Source organism: Ambystoma mexicanum, chromosome 7q (genome assembly GCF_040938575.1).
Source record: "Ambystoma mexicanum isolate Mex_15411 chromosome 7q, UKY_AmexF1_1, whole genome shotgun sequence".
Taxonomy (NCBI): Eukaryota; Metazoa; Chordata; class Amphibia; order Caudata; family Ambystomatidae; genus Ambystoma; species Ambystoma mexicanum.
The window spans coordinates 797882096-797904860 of NC_090941.1; the positions used below are offsets into that span (position 1 = coordinate 797882096).

The window sequence follows — 22765 nt, forward strand, 5'->3', positions numbered from 1 at the left end:
AGTCATATAAATTATAATGTTCCAATGATGCCAGTAAGCCGGGGTAGGTAAGATGGTTATCGACAGTTCAAATGGAACCTGTTATTCTGCTCTTCCTCATGTCGTTTGAAGTATTTGTGTAAACCATGTGCAATTACATTTAGGGTTAGGTAGTCTCGGGTCAGCTGGGACTTGTAATGAATGAATTATGTTTGTATGTGAATGTTTAACCATGTGATGATGTTATGACCTGCCACAAACAAATCCTAGGGTGTGCTATGAATATGATCTGAAGATAGTAGTTAAGTGACCGCAATCAAGCAAAATGGGAGAATTGGAGAAAGATTGGATTTCGTTTGTATAGTTCTGTTCCAAACACATGTGAGGGGTGGATTGTAATAAAATATATGGCAGTGTTTTAACTGTTGCAAAAATGTATATAATGTGTCAACTTGTGTGTTTCAGAGAGACTTGGGCTAGTTTGACTCTACAGCACCATCTAGTCCATCCACAGATGATTATACAATAAACATGCTTTACGTACAAACATGCACTCGCTTCTTAAGTGGTGTGCGGTCTTGGTTTACGGTGATTAAGGGCCCATTCCCACATTGGTCCCCTTTCTCTCTAGCCGCTCATAAAATGGTGTCCTTATCTCTGCAATTCAAGATCCTGGTAATGATTGGTCATGGTACAGCTCCTGGTCTTGGCTGTGGGGCAAGCGATCTGAGCACTTGTTCAACCATAAAGCTGGGCGTCAACTTAGGATTTTCCAGGATCGACATCAGGGCTTCCTTAAGGAATGGTTCCATACTGCCCTTAGGAAAACCTTCCGGAAATTCCAATTATACAGACGTTATTCCAACGCAATCTTGATTCAAGATCATCACGTTTATTGAGGGTTGTCAAGACCTATTTATTAAAGGCAGAAAGTTCAGTTTTAAGAGTGGACATTGCTCCCACACTCATCTCTGCCTAGGTAAATCTCTTATCAGTTTTATTCAGCTTCACAGTAAGGGTGTTAATGTTGACCGTAATAGCATCCAATTTAACATTGACTGTGGAGAAGTCATGCTGCATGCATGCTATACGTTTCTGTAGTTTCGATCTATCACCCAGGCAGGAGGTTGATCCATATTTGCTTCGATGGCGGCTTTATTGGGAGTTTTTTAAGTAGATTTAGCATAATTCTCGATACTGCCTTGCCGCTTGTTTGTACCTTTTGTCATCAGACTGTTGTGGGGTCACAAGCACTGGGGGAAGATGAGGCAACAGATGTAAGGCAAAGGTCACCGAAGGTGAGATAGGCAGAGGGCCCTAGGTAGGTGGATTTAAGAGTGGGAGGCAGTAATGGCGATCACAAGCATGGCATTGATGAACTGTGAGGACACTTGTTTCATAAATACCTGTTGACAGCATCAGTCACCTTCTGTGCAAATGGTCTGTCTGTTGACCTGGTCAGAAGGGCATAAAGGGATCAACTCTGAGTGGGAAGCCCATGCAGTTCACGCTGTTAGGACCCTGGGGTGGGAAATGCACTTAGATGGCCCCATGTGCTTCCATCAGGGGGAGGCCAGCGGTTTCTCGTAAAGCAGAGGGGCTCAATGCTGATGGCTGATGTCCCCTTCCTCATTTCTGGTAAGATCTATTGAAGGGTATCAAATCATGCCACTTCCACATGTCCAGAGCTTTCAAACATGATCCGCCATTAGCCCTAGCTCACCAAATCAGTACACAAACTCCAATGTGCTATGGCCAGGAGTCTGCCAGTAGCGCCCCAGAGGAGGAAGACGGAAGCAGCCTGCCTGACTGCCTGGGCCCAGGTGCTATATATAAACCTATCAAACATGACATACAAATGGTCTGATTCACAAAGAAGTTACTCCTCAACTAGATGTGACAGAGTGGTTCCCGTCACAAAGAATCATGCTGACACTCAAGGAAAGTCCAAGGGTGTTCATTGAAATATAATTGGTCAGAAGGGCTTTTACTCTTAAGGTTCCTTGGGCCTTTTTGGGATTTCTGTGGGATTGGTGCTAGGAATTGCCCTTTCCTCTCTCGCCTTCCCCAGACTTGATTCCCACCATACTAGCCCAGATGTCCCTAACAGGATGTTAGTAATACTAGGACTGTTATTCCCTATTTGTCGTTTTCTCTTTCGTCACTTCAGGTGTTTTCCCTAAGTCGCCAGCTGTCTGGCTCCCTCGGAAACCTCTAACTCTCCCTTGTCTATTCCCGCTTAGTATTCTCAGAGAATAATGAGCGGTGCCTTCATTAGCCCAGTGCCACGCTCTCTCTGTGCATGCACTCTCTTACCTGTCCCTAGTCTGTTATGTCTTCCTCCTCCGACTCCCATACTGACCCTCCAGTCTCTCACTCCACCTCCACTCTTCGATATTCCTTCCTTCCCCACTCCTGTCCTCTGGTTCCAAGCTTTGCTTTACTCTATGACAATAGCTACTTCCACACTCCCACACACTGGCACTCTCCCAGTCTCTTTCTCTACTGCTCTTCCCACTCTGCTAGTACCCCAGCCATTCTGCTGTCTCCCTCGCTCTCTCTCTGGACCCCCAGAGTTATTGTGCCCTGCTCACCCCTCGCGCTGGACCCTGGCCAGACCCTCAGGGAAACCTAGGGATATGGAGCCCTGCACACCACTCTACTTCCGACTACCACTCTAATACTTAATTCCTTCACCTGCTACTCCCCCTACCTACTAGCCTTATTCCTGACTACTCCTATTACCTCCACCACTACCACTACTACTACTATGCCCCTCTGCTATTCCTACTCCACCTCTACAACTCACACTCTCCCCTCTCTCACTCAAAGTCTCCACAGGCACCCTCCTTAAAAGTAACCTCAACACTCCAAACACTTTGCCTTATCTGGTCTCTCGACTTCCTCCTCCGTCTCCTGTCCTCACCCAACTAACCCACACTTACACATTCACACACATCTCCTTATATCTCCCACACCCTCCCAGGATTACATACTCACCCAGTCCAACCACTTGGCTCCAGGGGTGTGATAGGGGAAGGCATGGGAGGGCTTAAAAGGACTAGTAAGCTCTGCCCCTTTCCCAACATGTCTCCTGTGGCATTTCTGACCTGGATCTTAAACTCCATAGTGGTGTAGTGGGGCCCTGATTCGTAGTGGCCTCCCCCTTTTGGAATAATCCCTGGTGGGCTAGGGGGCTAATTTCATTCTCCTCTCGCAGCTATCGGTTTTCACCCGCTTGCCACGTCCCCTGCTTCAGGTCTGCTGGGCTGTCTCCTTTGCCGGCCATGTTGTGGTGTTCGCGGTACCCTTTGGTTTCTTGCAATTCTTCTTCACGTCCTGGTTAGGCAGCCGATCTTGTGCCGCTTGTGGCACCCCTTTGTTTTCTGCATGCCGCTGCTCTGCCGTATCCCTTGCAGCTGTTGTGCTGTTTCTCCTGCCTGCCACCATCACTGCAAGTAAGGAGGGGTTGGAAGGCGGCCTGCCTGCACTCGGGCACCTGTGTTGTGTTGGGCTCGGCTCCCTCCTCCCTCGTTGACTGGGCCACAATGGTGGCCCTGTCACATAGGTTTTTCCAGGTTTAAGTCAAGGGTAAATCGTAATTGCTCATAGCAGCTTCTTTGTGAATCGGCAACCTATATACACAAGAAGTAACCGGGAAGGATACCTCAGGGCAACACGTTGGTCTTGTAAACCAGACTAAACTGAGCAGCATGGGTTCTGTACCCATTCCCGGTACTGCGCTTAGATAGTGGAGTCCGGCATGAAGTGCAAAATAAGAAACTGGATTTTTTTGTTGTTTTTTATAACATTAAGTTGGTTAGATAGCTCTCAGAGTTAAGGGTGTGCCTCGTATATATGTGTGCTCAAACAGAAATCTCAGGTTTGAAATCCACATGGCCCCGGCTCACTTCTTAATTCTTGCGAAAGTGATACAGTTTGATAGTAATAATAGCCACTTTCACAGCACTTAGAAGCAGAAGGGAATTCAGCTTGAGGACATCAATCTTTTATTAGTAAGCTTGATAGCCCTACACTTTATATTGTTTTGCTTTAATGCATGTATACAGCCGCACATTGTGACCATTGTGTGGATTCTTTTTCAGAATTCTTAACTACACACCTAAACTGAGACAAGGTGATATTGATCACGCTATTGCGCAAGCGTTCAAGGTGTGGAGCAGCGTCAGCCCACTCAATTTTGTCCAAATCACCAGTGGCGAGGCTGATATTCTGATCTCCTTTGGAAGAAGAGGTGAGCTCTGAACTCAAAGGGACGATGTACAACACTATGTGTGATGACACATCTAAAACAACCCGTGTTTTTCATCCATAGACCACGGCGATTTCCTTCCATTTGATGGTCCATTAGGTGTACTTGCTCATGCCTTTGCTCCGAATGCTGGTATTGGTGGTGATGCACACTTTGATGATGACGAATAGTGGACATTGGGACAGAATGGTGAGATCATGATTTGCTTGATGTGTATTGCACAATGATTTATGGGACAAGGTAACAGCGCCACAAACATATGTTATAAGGATATTGCAAGGGTTCTACTTTTGTTTATAGCCTCCTTTTTTAAATCGTGTGCACTTTGTTCGCGCACTTTTTGTCGAATAGAATTCGACAATTTTATTTTCTATAATGGAGGGTGCCCTCTGTGCCCCTCCCCCATGTAATTGGTCACATTTGACCAAAAGTGCACTAACAAAGTGCCAAAAATTCAAAAGGTGGCGAACAGGAGTTGACCAACCATACCTACATTTCAGAAACAATGTTATAAAACACATTATCGCCACTGACCCCTAGCACATGCTGTGAACCAGACTTTCCCTGAAGAGACCCTTCAATAACAGTGTATCACGACGCCACCTTCAAAAACCATGTGCTAACTAGTCCTCCTGTGCGCGATCTAGTCTACTTGTGAGACTAATTGATACATGAAGGGCTTCACTCTTGTAATATATATTTCTGTACAGTGTTCAGTGTTTATCTCTGTAATTATTTAAGCCATGTTTATTCACTGCTATTTTCTTGCACACTGTGGATATCCTGTAAGTATGTAAATATTGTATCCTGTATTCATGTCGCAACTTTGTAAGCTTTGCATGTCCATACTTCTGCGCCCTTTTACTTACGAGTGTGGTGCGCCTAACAAATGAATAAACAAACAAACAAACAAACAAACAAACAACACTCGTATTACGATTGCAAATCACCAAGGAGCTTTATGAATGAATAGAGGAACAAGGCCACAGGATAAGTACCTTTATAAGGCCACGGAACGATAAGGTAACTTGCAATATCCTGTTTAATTGTGGTAGTGGGTATTTTATTTCTTCTGCTCAACTGCTCAAATACTTGTTTTTTTGCTTACTTTAATGCAAGTAATCAATAACTTTATTTTACATGCAATAGATGTTTAATATGTTTGGATGAGCAAAACACTAATATGGAGTTTATAACATGTTGCTAAAACATGTTTTAAGCAGTTTCATACAATGATTGGAAAAGCCATTTTGTGGTTTAAAATAAAGGATAAAATACAGACAAGTATCTTCTTCTTCCGTGTAAAACTCCATCAGCCAACACGGCGAAAAAGCGCAACCAATCAAATCAGGATGCTCAGAGTGTGGGTTATGTTCACTTGTACAAGGCCACCTTTCTGAGCAGCTTGAGTGCTACATGGCCATTACCCTTTTCCAAATTATACCTCTTTTGTAATGAATTACTTAATTGAAAATTAGCACTTATCTGAGGCCCCAAAGAAGCAGCGCCAGGCCGCTGTAGTACCTTTTCTTCATCAACACTGAAAACGGATTATAGCAGCCCAACATGGTTTGGGCATAATGGGTGCTAATGGTGATATAAACCCGAGGGGTAGGCTGTCCCTGTCGGTAACTATACCACTAGCCTTTTTAAGCACCCCTCTTGTGCTCCGGAGGTTGTTTATTCTCAACAGGGGCAGTCTGAGTGCAGAGTAATATCTCTTCAGCAAATTAGAGACATACTTCCATACACAGTTCCTTATCAATTAAAGGCTGAACAGTGTTACAGAAAGGTATTTTAGAAGAAATTAATCTTAAAAGCTAATCATGGCTTTAAGCAAACCAGTAACAGTTGGAATTCTGCTCTGTTGGGGTAACTCACCAGACATTGTGACATCCCTACCAAACTGTAATAAGCTATATCCTTACATGATTGATGTTATTTTCTTATCACAATAAAGTAGCGGTTTACATGTGTGGCTATTACAGGCTACCCTGTACTAGGCATGGGTAAAAATTACCCTTACAAGGCGTTATAAGGATATTCAAAGTCACTGATGAGTTCAAAACCAAATAGACGAATGAGGCCGAAGGCCAAGTTCCTTTTTAAGGTCATGGAGCTGAGAGGTGACTTATAATAGCCTTTTCACATGTAGTAGGAGATGTTTTATTCCTTATAATACATGCCCATACACTGTCATCCCTTTTAATACCTATACTGTCCCTATGTGAAGTATTGAGCAAATGAAGCTCAAACTTAAAAATGGGAAGCACTAGGAGGCACCCATTTTGTGAAATTGATGCCTCCTGTGCTTGCCCTTGCGGCACTAATGAAGCAAAAGCCAGCCAGCTGTAATAAACAAAAGCTACCACTGGGTGGCTTTTGCTTCATTGGTGCTGGAGGACGGAGACCAGAGACTGCAGGCAGGAAAGCTGCATCTCGGTAAGTGCTTATTTCTTTTTTTAAATAAGCACTAGCTGTGTTTTTTTTCTAAGTGGTTTTTTAAGAAAGAAAACTGCAGCTTTTGAAATGTGCCCCCCATGGCTCCAAGATGAAGCTACCGCAAACATAAATACAACGTTGTTGTATTTAAAAAAACGTTGCGGTTTTCTTTCTAAGTTTCTCGCGCTCCTTCGAGCCAGAGGAGCCCGAGAAACTTATAAAGAAAAACCGCTGCATTTTCTTAATACAACCGTGTTGTGTTTCTCACTACGGCGGCTTTCGCGTGGAGTCTCCTGGCTCCCCCAACCCTGAGGGAGTCCAGGAGACTCCAAGCAAAAGCCGCCGCAGTGAGAAATACAACGTTGTAGTATTTGTAAATGCTGCGGTATTTACAAATCAACGTTGTTATTCTGACTGTGGCGGCTTTCGCTTGGAGTCTCCTGGACTCCCTCAGGGTTGGGGGGAGCCCAGGAGACTCCATGTGAAAGCCGCTGCAGTCAGAATCACAATGTTGCTGTATTTATGTTTCCGTGGTTTTTGAAAGGTGGTTCCTAAAGGAACCTTTTTTTAATCTTTTTATTTTCTGTTTTGCAGGAAAGGCCAGCAAGTAAGGTGGGGAGGGAAATGAGGGAAGGGGCACCAACCACAAATATGGAGGGGCAGGTGAACAGGGGAAGATGTTGCATGTATGTTACATATAAGGTAGGGGTAGTGTTTCTCATGCTCCCTGATTACTGCTTCAAAGCACTTCGGAATTGCTCCACCCTGCAGAGTGGTGGGTTGGGGTATATAGAGAGTATTGTTGTATTCAAAAGATAAGAATCAACATCCTCTTTTATCGCTTGAAAGGTAGCTGGTGGGATTTTTTGTCCCACAGAAGTAAACTGTGCGGTTACAGTATTGGTTGAGGAAGATGAGTTAGAGGAAGACAGCCTACTACTTCCTAAGAAAGGAACAGTCTTTCTGAGAGCATGGCTGTGGTTGGATTTGGTGTGGGGCCACATGGAAGTGGTCCCGTAGGAGTACTGCCAGGTAGTCCCTGACTCAGTACAATGTTGCACTCAGTGCATTTCACTTTGGTAGCTTTACCCTTTGGTACATTCCCAACAGTGGTAAAGAACTGCCACACCCATGATTCTCTCTGGGTGCTAGAGGTAGGCACTTCCAGCTCATCTTTCTGGTCCTGTTCATTGTCTTTTGAAGTATTACGCTTCTTCGTTGTGTAGGTCCTCCAGCTGGTGGTGGTGGTTGTGGTGACTCTTGGAGAGAAGAGATGGCAATAGCTGATGCAATTTTTAAGATAAATAGCAGTTTTGCTAATATTGTTCCAAGTATGTGCTGTGTGTTAGATTGTTAATGTATAATTAGTAAGAATAGGTGCTGGGGCTTTGCAAGGGTACATTTTGAGCTTCAAAGTTCCTAAATGAGCTGGAAAATGCTGTTTTGAACTGTTCACGAAGCACGGACCCGTTCATGAATTTCAGACGCGTCATCGAACACATCATCATCCCGTGTGCATGGTCACGCGACACTGTACAGAAAGTCGGCAAATACGTCATACATTCGTGAACGTCGCTGAGCACAAAAACTGTGGGAAAAGTTGTAAAAAGTGTATAGAAGTGTTACAAATGATGCTAGGGGGTGGGGAATGGCAGAGGTTTAAGGTGAAACTTTCTAAACTGGACTGTTGCTATATTGGGGTAATTATGATATTAGTAAGTTGTTGGAAATTAGTGTGCACTGGTGAGAACCCATGAAATTCACTGAAAAAACTTTGTTAAAGGGACGTTAGGGTTAAGTTGCAATAATAAAAACCCATCAAATTCAATGAAAATACTTTGTTAAAGGGACGTTATGGTTACAAGTAAAACCAAAAAAAACTAGAAATTCGCCAGTTATGGTAACCTGAGCAACCATAACTCGCACCACGACTGTGCTCTGCTAAGACTAACACCCAGGATATGAAAGATGACATCACAAATGTAATTGATGACATCACATATTACATTAATTGTAATAAACGGTCTCTAGAAGGGGCTGTGTTTAAAATGTTGGTAACAAGATGTTAGGGGTCGTTGAGGGACCTACCATGAACTACTTAATGTATTAAAGAATGTACTCGTGTAAACAAAATATTATATTGGAGTGCTGTTGTTAATAGAATAACCTAATCATACTTACATATAGGCAATGGTTGCAGCATGCACCATAGAAGTACATTATCTTTAATTTGGTTATTTCCGATAGTAAAATAATAAATGCTACCTTATGAGAGTTTTGAGTAATGTTAAACATGAAATAAATGGGTATCAATTGAAAACTGACCACACACTTATGTTAGTAGAAAAAATACATATACAAACCCACAATGCATACAAATTAGAGGCACATACAGGGAAACTAAAGTACGGAAGAAAGAAACAAAAGCAACAAAAAATGACAATAACGTTAGAGTTAATCATCATGTACACAAGTTAACTGTGTGTTTGAGGCATGCTTATTGTCGCATGTATGTGCAGTATGAGCTCATATTAAACTCTAAGGACAGTACATGTGCAGATATATAACACCTTTCAAATTTTGGAAATTCTCATTGTCAGTAAAAACAAAAAAACTAGCCTAATCATGTCAGTAAACAAAAACACGTGGCCCAAATATGTGATATCATTAGTGATATCATCAATTACATTTGTGATGTCATTTTTCATATCCTGGGCATTAGTCTTAGCAGTTCACGGTGGTGGCGTGAGTTATGGTTGCTTAGCTTTTTTCGGTTTTACTTGTAACTATAACGTCCCTTTAACAATGTTTTTTCATTGAATATAAATATATATATATATAAAAACATTTTTATCAAGGCTTTAATTAAGTGATACAGTGACAGTTGGACTCCTGCTCTGTGCTGGCTCCGGCAGCATGTGACATCGCAACCGAAGCGTAATAACTGATTACAGAGCAGTAGTGATGCTACTTTCTTATTTGAGGTCAATAGTGATGTCACAACTAGCCTGTAATAAGAGCACTACTTATAGGATGTTATACTTATAAGAAATGTATTGTTTACTTATGATATGCTCATTAAGACAATAATGGTGCTTCAGCAAGACAGTTGCCCAAATAAACCGAAGAGTAGAATGGCGACATTAGATGATAGAAGAGGGCAGGAGAGAAGGGGACCAATGGACAAGGAATATTGTTTTTTTATGCCAGGTGGAATGCATGAGATTTTAGGTTGTTTCTGAAGCTGCAGCAATTTGCGTCCTCTTGGAGATGGGTGGGCAGAGAGTCCAAGAGGTCTGAGGCTTGGACTGCAAAACAATGACAATTGTGTAGGAAAAATGCAAGTGTAAGCAAATGAATGTCTAAAGAATGAAGATGGGAAATGTAATTGTAAGTGAATTAAAATGTGAGTTCAAAAACATGTCTATGATACTGTACTCAGTACTACATCTAATGTAGCCAAGGAAAATACTATATTTTGCATTATATGCTTGCTGTCAGAATGGAGAAATGAAAATTGCCATCTAATATTTTTGTATTTGTATTTTTATTGTACTTTATATATTGCCTTTGCCAAGCAACGGTACATAAGAATCAGTAGTGCATGTCGACATTCAGACACTTCCCGTAACAGGCAATCAAGGACAATGAAGCAGGTGAGTTTTTAGGGAACATCGGAACCGAGAGTAAGAAGTAATGGAACGGAGACACAGAGGCAGCATGTACCAAAAAAGAGGCGCAAGCAGCTGAAAAGAACGAAAGCGAGATTGAGCACAGGGGGGGGCAAGATCATTCAACCTGAAAAGACAGGAAGAACAGAGAGTTTGAGAAGGAGTATAGAATGAGAGAAGAGTAGCAAGATGCCAGGGGCGAGCCCAAAGAGAGATTTAAAAACTAAACAAAGAAAGTGAAATTTAAGTTGGGAATAGAAGAGTAGCCAACCAAGAGAATGCTAGAGAATGAGAGATCGAGTCCCGATAGGAAAGAAAACCAAGTAAGCTAATGGAAGAGTGATAGATTGATTTAAGAGGAGCAAGACGTGAACAGGGAAGGCCAAAGAGCATGACAGAACAATACAATGGGTGAGCAAAAATTAGTGAAGAGATGAGAAGTTTCGTAGCATGAAAGGTGAGGAAGGGATGGACTCTGCAAATATTATACAGGTGAAAGCGACAGGAACAAGATGTAAGAGAAATATGAAGGGCAAAAGAAAGGTTGGAATCGAAGTGAAGACCAAGGTTACATGCGGTGGGAGGGATAAATAGAGTAGAGGGAGGAAAAAAGATAGACAGAGGAGGGAGATGTGGAGAGAGAGTGTTAGCAGGAAAGAATAAGACCTCAGTCTTTCCTGCATCTAAAGTAAGAAAATGAGAGGCCATCCAAGATTTGATGGTAGAAAGACATGTTGAAAGAGTGTGATGAATATCAGGAGTGAAAGACGAGAAAGATAGAAAGAGCTGAATATCATCAGCATGGAAAAGATGCAATAGTCCAAAAGAGGAAATTATAGGAGTAAGTAGTGAAGTATATAAGGAGAAAAGAAAAGAACCCAGGACTGACCTTTGAGGAACACAGTGATCAAGAGGGAAAGGTGCAGAAGTGTTACCACCACGGGAGACAGAAAAAGTTTGATTAGGTAAACAAGAAGAAAACCACAATAGAACAGATCCCCGAAGACCAAAAGAAGAAAGGGAATCCAGAAGCAAGGAGTGATCCACAGTGTCAAAAGCAGCAGATAAGTCAAGAAGAATGAGAACAGAAGAGTGTCTAGAACAGCGCGCTGTGAGAAGGGGGTTAAGCACACAGATCAAGGCTGTCTCAGTGGAGTGACGGGGGCGAAAGCTAGACTGAGTGGGGGGAAGAAGAGATAGACCAGAAACAAACATTGCAATTTGTAAATAAACAAGGCACTCCAGAAGCTTAGATAGAAAAGGTAAAAGAGATATGGGATGAAAGTTTGAAACAAAAAGAGGGTTAGCCGTAGGTTATCTTAAAATAGGAATATAATTGCATGTTTGAAAGCAGAAGGAAAAGTGGAAGTAGAAAGACAAATATTGAAGAAAGAAGCAAGAAATGGTACAAAGAGTGGGTAGATTTTAGGAATAAGCAGATAAGGAATAGAGTCAGTGGGGGTGATGGTAGGGTGGGCTTTGGCCAACAAGAGAACCACATCAGAGTCAGACACAGGAACAAAGTTAGAAATAACATTTGAAGGAGTAGGAAAGGATAAAGAAGAAGAATTATAGGAGGGTGAGGAGAGAATATCCTGATGTAGGTAATGCACTTTAGAAGAGAAAAAATTTGCAAACTCAGATGCTGATAGAGATGAGATAATAGAAGGATCAGGCAAAGGAGTAGAGAGAAGCTGAGTTAAAGTTTGAAAAAGCCGCATAGGGTGAGCAGATTGACTATGGAGAAGGTCAAAGAAATAACAAGCCGATTCATGGAATAATTAGCGCGGCGCAAGTGGGCAAAAACATGCGATTCGCAGTGGAATAGCGAAAATCGCAGTGCAATTGCGAAAATCGCACGAAAAGCAGCGCACGTCGATTCATGGAAGGCCGTGCGCGAGAAAACCAGCGGATGTGCGATAAAAAAGTGCGCGGCGCACGTTGGCGCACAGGCCATCTAACAGCGTGCGCCAGGTCACAGCGAAAATCGCACAGGCCACAGCGAAATTCGCACATAGCGCGGCGCACGCAACAAAAGTAGGCGGAACACGGGCGTAACACTCGGAATGGGGAACAACTTGCCAAAACGTGGGCGTCACGGGGGAAGTACAGGGCACAAGTGCGCGGAACGCCCACACGCTCGCCTACAACACGTATTCATGGAATAGAATAGGGGAAAAAAGCGCACGCTCAAACCAGCGCACAGGCACAAACACGACCGCCACAAGAAAGCAGGCGGTAGCGTCTCTGCGGCTGTAAGAAATGTGCGCCAAAAGGTGCGCCAACAAATAGCACCTATATACTGCCATGATGAATGTCCCATACTGTGGCCCTCCAGGAAAAATGACGTGCAAAGGGGTACCCACAAACACGGACACCCGCTGACAAAAAATACGTGTGCGTGTATACCGGGGTGCGCGGGAAGTCTAACACGCGATTTCAGCAGGGTACGTGCATCACAGGGGTTCGCGTGAAGTTTCACACGCGATCGGGCCTGGGGGAGCGGGCTACGTGTATATCAGGGGTTCGCGTGAAGTTGCACACGCGAATAGCCTGGGCGCGTGTATTTCAGGGGTGCGCGGGAAGTTCCACACGCGAATAGCCTGGACGCGTGTATTTCAGGGGTGCGCGGGAAGTTCCACACGCGAATAGCCTGGGCGCGTGTATTTCAGGGGTGCGCGGGAAGTTCCACACGCGAATAGCCTGGGCGCGTGTATTTCAGGGGTGCGCGGGAAGTTCCACACGCGAATAGCCTGGGCGCGTGTATTTCAGGGGTGCGCGGGAAGTTCCACACGCGAATAGCCTGGGCGCGTGTATTTCAGGGGTGCGCGGGAAGTTCCACACGCGAATAGCCTGGGCGCGTGTATTTCAGGGGTGCGCGGGAAGTTCCACACGCGAATAGCCTGGGCGCGTGTATTTCAGGGGTGCGCGGGAAGTTCCACACGCGAATAGCCTGGGGGCGCGTGTATTTCAGGGGTGCGCGGGAAGTTCCACACGCGAATAGCCTGGGGGCGCGTGTATTACAGGGGTGCACGGGAAGTTCCACACGCGAATAGCCTGGGCGCGTGTATTTCAGGGGTGCGCGGGAAGTTCCACACGCGAATAGCCTGGGCGCGTGTATTTCAGGGGTGCGCGGGAAGTTCCACACGCGAATAGCCTGGGCGCGTGTATTTCAGGGGTGCGCGGGAAGTTCCACACGCGAATAGCCTGGGCGCGTGTATTTCAGGGGTGCGCGGGAAGTTCCACACGCGAATAGCCTGGGCGCGTGTATTTCAGGGGTGCGCAGGAAGTTCCACGCGCGAATAGCCTGGGCGCGTGTATATCAGGGGTGCGCGGGAAGTTCCACATGTGATTTGACAGTGTGGGTCCTCCCAGGTGTACCCTGTACACCCTCCACGGCCCCTGCAGGCAGCCCACACCACAGGGGACTACCCTGCATCCCTGGTCATGTCCCGCAGGCAGCCCACCCACCATGGGCATGCCCCCCAGCAAAGGCACATGTCTCCTTGAACTAATGAACACCAACTCATGTCCCCTTGCACCCCCACCCCCCAGCACTGTGGGGCACCTGCCAGCAGGCCCCCACCCATGTCCAACTCATGTCCCCCACCACCCCCACCCCCCAGCACTGTGGGGCACCTGCCAGCAGGCCCCCACCCATGTCCAACTCATGTCCCCCACCACCCCCACCCCCCAGCACTGTGGGGCACCTGCCAGCAGGCCCCCACCCATGTCCAACTCATGTCCCCCACCACCCCCACCCCCCAGCACTGTGGGGCACCTGCCAGCAGGCCCCCACCCATGTCCAACTCATGTCTCCCACCACCCCCACCCCCCAGCCACCAGGGTCATCCTCCACCAGGCCCCCACTCATGTCTCCCACCACCCCCACCCCCCAGCCACCAGGGGCACCCTCCACCAGGCCCCCACTCATGTCTCCCATCACCCCCACACCCCAGCAGTGCAGGGTCACCCTCCACCAGGCCCCCACTCATGTCTCCCACCACCCCCAAGCCACCAGGGGCACCCTCCACCTGGCCCCCACTCATGTCTCCCACCACCCCCACACCCCAGCAGTGCAGGGTCACCCTCCACCAGGCCCCCACTCATGTCACCCACCACCCCCACACCCCAGCAGTGCAGGGTCACCCTCCACCAGGCCCCCACTCATGTCACCCACCACCCCCACACCCCAGCCACCAGGGGCACCGTCCACCAGGCCCCCACTCATGTCTACCACCACCCCCACCCCCCAGCCACCAGGGTCAGCCTCCACCAGGCCCCCACTCATGTCTCCCACCACCCCCACCCCCCAGCCACCAGGGGCACCCTCCACCAGGCCCCCACTCATGTCTACCACCACCCCCACCCCCCAGCCACCAGGGTCAGCCTCCACCAGGCCCCCACTCATGTCTCCCACCACCCCCACACCCCAGCAGTGCAGGGTCACCCTCCACCAGGCCCCCACTCATGTCACCCACCACCCCCACACCCCAGCAGTGCAGGGTCACCCTCCACCAGGCCCCGACTCATGTCACCCACCACCCCCACCCCCCAGCCACCAGGGGCACCCTCCACCAGGCCCCCACTCATGTCTCCCACCACCCCCAAACCCCAGCAGTGCAGGGTCACCCTCCACCAGGCCCCCACTCATGTCTCCCACCACCCCCACCCCCCAGCCACCAGGGGCACCCTCCACCAGGCCCCCACTCATGTCTCCCACCACCCCCAAACCCCAGCCACCAGGGGCACCCTCCACCAGGCCCCCACTCATGTCACCCACCACCCCCACACCCCAGCAGTGCAGGGTCACCCTCCACCAGGCCCCCACTCATGTCTCCCACCCCCCCCACCCCCCCAGCACTGTGGGGCACCTGCCAGCAGGCCCCCACCCATGTCCAATCCATGCCCCCCTGCACCTGGGTCCCAACATTCCCCAATCATGTCCGTAATGCCCATCCTCTCCTGCCAAAAGGCCCAACCAACTATCACACCCACCCACATATCAAAGGCAATTACATGTTGCGCCCCCAATTTAAATAATGCAATTGAACACATGTCTGTCACACACAATGGCTGCAAGTGAATGACAAAACACCCAACATGACATGCCTGAAAGCAATGAGATGATACGACACATTGAAGATTAAAAAAATAATATGTATTTAACAGCAAGTAGAATGGAAATGAAATAAGAAAAAACACAAAGCAAATCAAACAAAACAAGATGAATGTCCAAGAAAATAATCTGAAAAATTAAAATAAGCCAATGAAGAAGATCATCCTGGGTCCATGAGCCCTACCAAATTAAACCTAACTATGACTACTAACTAAAAAGTGAACTATATACAAAAAAGTGGTGCATTGTCCAATCGCAACCAAAAAAAAATCAAAAAAACAAAGGAAACCTAACCCTAACTATACAACTATATAAAAAGGCAGCGGGCTATTCGGACGGCTCACTGGTTGTTGTCATGGGCCAGGGCATCATCGAACTCCTGGTCAATGGCTTGGAGGCGGGCATGTTCCCTGGCCCCGAGGTCCCGCAGGGATAACGCAGTGTCAAGCTCAAACTCCCTGCGAAGACCCTCGAGGCACTCAGCCCGCCTCAGCGCCCTCCGCATGGAGTCCTCCGCCCTGACCATCGTGAGCCGTTCCTCCTCTGCCCGCTGCCGCTCCGCACCTATCCGCTGGCACAACCGCTCCCACACGGAAGCCACTCCCATTCCAGGGTTCTCCTGCCCTCCGGCCGAGGCCTGCACCCCTGATGTTGATGGCCCCGAGCCATGATGCCTCCCACGTTGAGCCTGCTGCTGCCTCCGACGCAACTGCCTGTGCCAGCACGACGGCATCCAGGCTGATGGAAACCACCGACGCCGTCGTGCACGTGCCCTGCCCGATGATGCCGTCACATCCTCCATCTGCTGGGGTCCAGTTGCTCTGGTGTCCACCCCTGCTGGATCTCTGACTCCCGACTGTGGCAGGGATGGGATCCCCACCGAGCTGGCTGCATTGGTCGGGGCAGGTCCACAGGGGGCCCTGGTAGCATCTGGGCTGGAAGACGGCAAGGAGAACGACTGGTGGATAGCCTGCACAGAGGAGGAGAGGGCCGCCACATTGGCCAACACATGCAGGAAACCCCCGAACATGGCCGATCCCAATTGGGCCACGTCGGCACGGTGCACTTCGTGATGACGTGCGTGCTCCTCCCGGGAAGCACGCACGGCATCACGAATCACAGCCGTGCGCATCGCGACCCCAATCAGGACCTTCTCCGCACGGCCAGGGGTTCCCACGACCGCAGGTGGAGGGGAGTCAGGTGACATGGACATCCCCTCTACCTGCGGACAGGCCTGGGACGGGGCATCCCTGCTGGTGCATGGTGGTGCACTCACAGGGTCAGGGACAGCAACATGCACAGGCCCCTCCACGGTGACCTGTGCTGCCTCCTGCCCCTGGCCCTGGACTGCACCACTTGCACCAGCAGGGATGCCCCCACCAGGCCCCATGTGTGCCCCAGTGGCGGCCTCCTCCTCCTCTGTGCAAACCACCAACCTGGATGGCTCCTCACCGTCTCCCACCGTAGCAGGCCCCTGTGGGGGCTCACCCACCCCTTCCGCTGCAGCCGTGGGGGCATCCCCGCCGCCTTGCTCCACAGCGCCGTCTCCGCCCTCTTCTTCACTAGCCGCTGCGTAGAGGGAGACAAAGAACACAAGCATCAGGGCACTGTACAATGGTCCCCTAGACAGGAAGCAATAGCAGATGAGCACCACTGTCAAAGTACACTTCCATCATGTCCCTCCACAACACATGGGTCAGTCCAGGCAAAACACACACAGTAACAGGCATGGTGCATGCCATGGACATTTCCATGCATGTCCAATGGACTCTTGAAACATTCAATGATATGTAACTCACATGCATCATGGCTCATGCCCATCACATGCACACACTTCACCTCAGTCACATCCATCTGGCCCCAAACACACCAAACACAGCGGATACAAGGGTAATTTGGCTGCTTTACTGAATCTCTGCATTGTCACACACATGTGTCATGCATCCATGGCATGCACAAGTCACAGACACGCAGGTCAGGCACACAGACATGGCTACCATATATGTACCTGGCATCAGCACCCATCCCTCACCCCCACCCATGTCCAGGTACAGAGACTGGCATGCTCTCATGTTCAAAATCTGAATAGGGCTCCCCATGCGGCATTCAACACATGCAACAACCATGTGCATCACACATCACTGGTCGCACATGCATTACCATGATGTCCCTGCACACATACATGCATACATGGCCTATGGCACACATACAGGCAAGTATCATAGAACCAGCACACCGCAACATGCCCTGTCTCACACAGTAATGCATGGACACTTACCGCTCAACTCCAGACGGGCCTCCCTCTCAAGGATCTGGGCGTGGAGCGCTGGGCGTACGCGTTCCAGGACCCTCATCTGGATGGAACTCATGCGGCCCCGGCCCCCCTCCACGAGGCGCCGGGCCTTCACAAGGGTCCTGGACCTCAAGTCCTCCCAGCGCTTCTTGATCTTCAGGACGTCGCGGGTTGCCACCCCCTCCGCGTTGATGGCAACCACACAGTCGGCCCAGATCCTCTGCCGTCCTTCCTTGCTGGCGCGGGACGATCCAAAGAGGGCATCATACTGCCCCAGGACATGCTCCACCAGGACACCAACTTCGGTGACAGTGAAGCTGGTGCCCCTCTGCCCCTCTGGCCTGGGGTTGCCACTGGTGCCAGATGTGGAAGTGCCCGACATGGCAACCCCAGAGGCAGGTGTGGGTGGGCAACTGGGTCCTGGGGCTGGGCTGTGGAGCGATGTAATCCCAGTCGGGAGTCTTCAGTTCCAGCAGGGGTGGACACAGCAACTGGACCCCTGCAGATGGCTGATGTGCAGGCACCAAATGGCAGGGCACGGTGGCAGCAGGCAGGCAGGCAGGCAGCAGCAGATGGCACGTGGGAGGCTGCTCGGGGAACTGGGGGGCAGTAACTCGGCCTTCTGGGCAGGTGCGTGGTCTTCCGTGTGTTTTCGCGTGGCCAGCTTGATACGGAGTGATTTGGCACGTGAAAATCCTGCACGTCAGCGTGAAATCCGAGGAAAGGCCCTTAGCGCGTAAGCGCGTCAGCACGCATACGCGATTCTATTGGACCAGAGTCCCTCAGCGCGTAAGCGCATCTGTGACGTGACCCGCACGGGTGTTCCCCACTCAGCACGTGATGACGGGGCACACGTGGAGATACTGCACGTCAGAGTGTCATCGCGTGTAATTGGACAAAAGTGCGCGTACACGCGATTGGCCTATGTACGTGTATTTAATGGGTGCGCGGCCACTTACACACGCAAGTACGTCAGCGAACCTGTATCCTGTGGTGCGTGTGAATTTCCACACGCTATTGGACTGGGAACTGGATTCCAGGGATGCGCGGGTCACACGCTGTATCCCGTGGTGCGTGTGAATTTCCACACGCTATTGGACTGGGAACTGGATTCCAGGGGTGCGCGGGTCACACGCTCGCTTAGAACACGCGCAAAGCATAAAATTGCGGACTTTAACAATAACAAGCTCAGACGCCAGGATGAACATACCGTTCCTAGCAGCAGTGGCAGTGGGCTACCAAAGGAGGAGGAGGAGGATAGTCAGGGCCAGAATATTCACACCCAGAACCAGCCTTTTCGGGATGCCTGATGACCAGGTGTATGGGAGGTACAGGTTTCCACCACACATCATACTGGACCTGGTGAGTGAGTGGGAGGATGACCTCACATCACCCACCCTGTGCTCCCAAGCACTCAGCCCCCTGGAGAAGGTCCTCAATGTACTGCACTTCTTAGCCACTGGATCATTTCAGCGGACAAGTGCCATAGTGGGTGGGGTGTCACAGGCCACCCAGTCACGCTGCCTACACCAGGTCTTGAACATCATGACTGCACGCCCATCAGTCCGCAGGCACATATACCTGCCCAGAACACCTGCAGAAAGGCATGCTGCCGCCCTGGATTTTTACGCTGTGGCACGATTCCCCAAAGTGCTAGGTGCCATCGACTGCACCCATGTGGCTCTACGTCCCCCCAGGGCATCTGAGCACATCTATAGGAACCGCAAGCACTGGCATTCCATCAACGTGCAGGTAGCATGTAATGCCAAGGGAATCATCACCTCAGTATATGCCAACTATCCCGGCTCCACCCACGACAGCTTCATTTACCGAATGTCCACCCTAAGCCGGGACCTAGAAGCTGGGCGGCATGGCGATACATGGCTGCTTGGTGAGTATGTATGCCACTGCACATGCATGCATGTTGGATACTGAGCAAGGTCACAACCCCACCAATGATACCAATCACCACCTCCACAGGGGACAGTGCCTACCCTCTCAGCCCCCACATGATGACGCCAATTCGGAACCCCACCACGCCACCCCAGGTAAGATATAACACAGCCCACATTACAACCAGGGGCATAGTGGAGCGCACATTCGGAGTGCTAAAGTCACGCTTTCGCTCCCTTGACCGTTCTGGCGGGCAGCTGTTATACGCTCCCCCAGTAGTGTGCAGGATCATAGTGGCAGCATGTGTCCTGCACAACGTTGCAACACGCCGGGGCCTGGCCGTGGACATGGTGGTGGCCCCACATCCCCAACCACATGCACAGCCGCTGCGCATGGGAGGGGAAAGGGCACGGGGGGAGGCAGCCCGTACACAGCTAGTGGCTAATTACTTCACATAGAAATCACACCCCTGTGGAGTGCACACTGCCCTGGCACATTCCATCTGACAATCAATGATGACTCAACCTGACACTGATCCTGAATGTCTGGAGAATGAACCGGGAATACCATGTCAGCCTGAGATTGTTCACCTGGAAGTGTCACAATGTGTGCATCCCTACCCACACAGACACCACCAATGCAGTTTTGTGAAGTTACACATTGAAGCAGCTAAAATGAATACCCACTTGCAAAATGCAACAAGAGGACAGTGCCATGTCAGCCAACCCAACCCCAGCACTGCCACACGACACACCGTGCCATGTCATGCTAATTGCAGGTAAACAAAGTAATCCCCACAACATGACATCAGTCTCACTATGTACAGTGGCACTATTAGAAACCTGCAACACCTGAAATGCTCACAGCAATGCCGGACCAACAACATACTTGAGCACGTAGTACCATTAACATGACATCACAAATGTTACATATTAGTAGTCTCACCACCTGGAAATGCCTGCACTCCCACCACTACCAACTGTGCAGTGTTGTCGCCATGTAGAGTTGTAGGTGCACTGCTGCCAACATGGTCCCCATCTCCAGACTAGAGGTCCTTGTGTGGACATGAGGAAGGGACCTGCAAATTGGGAGGTAGACACAGAAGAAGAGTTACACATCAATGCAACATGCAGTGTACAACACAACAGCAATATGCACTATGAATGTATACACATTATTGACTACAGACTGGCCACACAGCTCATGGGAGTCCAACGTCACTGTGTAATTCACTGTCACTTGGGCACACCCTTTGCAAGCCCATGGAAACGGGAAGCAGGAGGGGAGTGTGTGACTCAAACCCAAGCATCTGAACCAAATACATTACAAGCCTGCATGTGCCCAGCCACAATGCAGCGTATGCCCACAGGAACCACGGAAGCCAACAGATCGTCCCAAAAAAATTGGGAATAAAAGAAATAAAAATAAAAATAAAAATAAGAAACAATCAAAAATGGCCATTGATGGGCCCGGGGGGGTTGGGGAGGCCACCCAGGAGGTCCGAGGACAGGATGCACACCAGAACCCACCTGCGTGGATCCTGGGAAGATAAAACACCTCCATGGGCTCATGGCCCACACGGCTACCCTATTGTGGGAGTATCACTGCTGTCGCTATTATCACCCTGTGCAGCTGCATCCGGAGGTGGTTGCACTATGGGAGGCAGCCCACGCAAGGCCCTAGTCTGCTCCTCCATGGCTGCAAGCATGCGGGTGTGGTAGGTCTGGTTCTGGAGGATGAGTGTGCGGAGGTCCCCATGCAACAACTCACGGGATGCCCGGACCTCCGCCCTCGTTGCCTGCATCTCAGCTGAGAGCGTACGGGTGAGACGCTCCAGCTGCTGTTCTGTCCTTTGGTGTGTTGAAGCCTCAAGCTCAACAAGAGTCGTCATGAGGTGAAGGAGCTCCTGCCTCAGGGCTTCCCTGTGGCCCTGGGACTCAATGGAGATGGCCTCCTGCAGAGTCGCCAGTGCCGCCCGCCTGTCCCTGTTGGACCCCAACATGTCCTCCCTGTGTGACTGGCAGATGGAGTCGGTTGCCTGCTCTAGTCGCTCCATCAGCCTTTCTGGGGGGACAATGGAAGTGGCCACCCTATCCATGGCCTGAGCCATCATCTCGGATGATGCAGCCTGTTGGGTAGCCATACCGTAAATGGATTGCTCCCATGCGGTATTGCCGGGTGGCGTACGGCCACCACATCGGCGGGCACCACACCTGTCTGGGGCAAGGCGAACTGCGCCTTGCTGTGCCGGCACTGCCTGAGGCTGCAGGACTGCATTCCCCCTCTGATCTGCTGGCCCAGGAACAGGATCAGATGTCGCGGAGTGTGACCCTGCATCCGTAACCACCGAAGGCGTAGCTGCCAACACTGACATCCCCATGTAGGGTACTGACCCTGGTGCAGGTGGGTGAGACAGAACAGAATCCCTCCCTGGAACACTCACCTGCGACGGCACGTAGGTCTCATCCGAATCAACACCTGAGTACAGCTCGGGGGAGGTGCAGCCAGAGACACCCCTTGAGAGCACGACCTGCAGCACTTGTGGGTTCTCCCCCACCACCACACCACGTCCCTCACTGGTGGTTGGTCGGCCCTGGGACACCTCCTGGGTCTGCACCATCTCCACAACCCCAGCAGTATCAGGTGCGTCTTCCCCTGCAAAGACATGAAAACAAAGAAATGGAAACAGGCATTAGCACCATGGCACACATTGAGGGCTGAGAAGCAAGAGAACCAGTACTTGATTGACACATGTCCCACATGACTAAAACCCTCCCATGCATGCACCCTCACTGCGTATGAAGTGCAGGCAAATGGCACACACTGATGACACCAAGATGGAAGATGAACACATTTTCTGCATGCTGCCTGGCAGTGGCATCACACATTGGCCTGTGATTGGCAGGTGAAACACACAAGCCATCACACAGATGGCATGTACCATTGCTATTGAGTGAAGATGGAGAGGAGGGCAGCACCTATTCATTCAGTCCAGTTCCCGCATGTAATTGCTTTTCTAATTCTAACAGGTCAGATTTTTCACCTGGAGCTGCCAGTCTGAAATGGTCAAATTGCACAGGGACATGTGTGTACAA

The 22765-nt window shown here is 49.6% G+C and overlaps 1 pseudogene; it reads left to right on the forward strand.

Annotated features, from left to right (window-relative positions):
• Positions 1 to 22765, forward strand: part of LOC138528083 (collagenase 3-like) — a 227972-nt pseudogene that overhangs the window by 115338 nt on the left and 89869 nt on the right.